Genomic DNA, 1991 nt, shown 5'->3' on the forward strand with positions numbered 1-1991 from the left:
ACACACAAAATCTCTAGTATACAACATTGTGTGTGTGTGTGTGTGTGTGTGTGTGTGTGTATGTACAGGTGTGCATGCATGTGTGTGCCAGTACTGGGGTGTGAAGTTAGGGCTTGTGTGCTGTCCCTTAGCTTTTTCACTCAAGGCTGGCACTCTACTGTTTGAGCCTGTAAGGTCTGCACTGGGACACCTCCCTCCCTTTTGGCTAAGTTTCCGCCCAGTATCTGTTACCTAGGTAACTGGCAGACCTGGAAGCAGTCACTTTCCCCTCCTGCTAGGTCACATCCTGGGCCACCTCTGGGCACATGCCTCCCTTCTGACCCTAGGAAGAAGTGGCGCTGTAGCTCAAGTGGTAGAGCGCTCGCCTTGAGTTGAAGAGCTGAGGGACAGCACCCAGGCCCAGAGTTCAAGCCCCACGACCGACAAAAAAACCAAAAAACTATATAGAGCACTGACCCTAGGAGGGTCCCAGACCCTGAGGTCACATCCAGATCCAGTGTGGCCACACCTCTTCCTGTCCCTGGCCTAGATAAATCTTGGCCCAGAGGTGGGTCAGCCTCTTCCTCCCCCTCCCCTTTTCCTTTTCAGCCATGCTTCTCCACCATGCATGGCGGGCGCAGCAGTTCGATAAATAAACTTCTTTTCCTGCCTGAATAGCACATGGTGTTCTCTTCATTGGCTACCTAATGAAACCTACCTAGTTAATATACCTTACAGAGCCAACACTCCACTTGTGGATTTTTGGTAGTTAATTAAAGATAAGAGTCTCAAGAACTTTCCTGTCTGGGGTGGTTTTGAACCTCAATCTTCATATCTCAGCTTTCTGAGTAGCTAGGTTTACAGGTGTGAGCTGCCAGTATCCAACCCATCCAACATTTTTGTTTATGAAAGACTTCTGATTAGTCGGAGGAAGATGGCAGAGAAGCTGGAGGCTAAACAAGCTCTCGAATAGAAAGCAGTTTTAGAGTTCCAGTGAACAGCCCTAGGCCAGAGAATCACACCAAGTGTGCCATCACAGGACAGAGAGTTTGGCCAGAGAGGGAAAATCCAGGCAAGGAGACAAATCTGAGCACTTGCCAGTAGCCACGGCTGCAGACCAGAGACTCCACCAAGAGACTGGTTATGGACACAAGGGAAATACAGGATCTTCCCATCCACATTCCCCCCCACCCCCCGCAAAAAAAAAAAAAATCAAAGAACTTTCTTTGAACCTCTTTTTTTTTTTTGGGTCCGGTCGTGGGGCCTGAACTTTGGGCCTGGGCACTGTCCCTCAGCACTTCAGCTCAAGGCTAGCACTCTACCACTTGAACCACAGTGCTACTTCTGGCTTTTTTCTTATGTGGTGCTGAGGAATCGAACCCAGGGCCTCAGCATGCAAGGCAAGTGCTCTACCACTGAGCCACCTTCCCAGCCCCTTTTTTGAACCTCTTTAAAAAATTTTTAATTAAAAAAATGTTTTCTATGAATCTTTTTTCCTCTCATAATTTTTATTTTAGGTGTGTATGTGTGTGTGTGCTTTTTTTTTTATCTCTACTGACTTTTTTGTCTTTTTTATTTTTTTCTTTTTCATTCTTTTCATTTTTCTTCTCTTTTGTTCTTTTTTGCATGACTTAATTGCTGTTCTGCTCATCCTGATATATACCCATTGTCGATTATTAGACCTTATCCCCCATTGTGTACATACTTAATCCAGAAATTTATCATTTAATTCAAAACCTCTCAGGCTTAAATTCTTTAACAGCAGTATTATATCTCTTTCTACTTATATAATTTTTAAAGAATTTTTGTTTTTTAGGGGCTGGGAAGGTGGCTCAGTGGTAGAGCGCTTGCCTTGCATGCTCGAGGCCCTGGGTTCGATTCCTCAGCACCACCTAAGCAAAAAGAAAAAAGCCGGCAGTGGCACTGTGGCTCAAGTGGTAGAGCGCTAGCCTTGAGCTGAAGAGCTGAGGGACAGCGCCCAGGCCCAGAGTTCAGGCCCCACGACCGGACCC

The sequence above is a fragment of the Dipodomys ordii genome, unplaced genomic scaffold (assembly GCF_000151885.1).
Source record: "Dipodomys ordii isolate 6190 unplaced genomic scaffold, Dord_2.0 Scaffold1, whole genome shotgun sequence".
NCBI lineage: Eukaryota > Metazoa > Chordata > Mammalia > Rodentia > Heteromyidae > Dipodomys > Dipodomys ordii.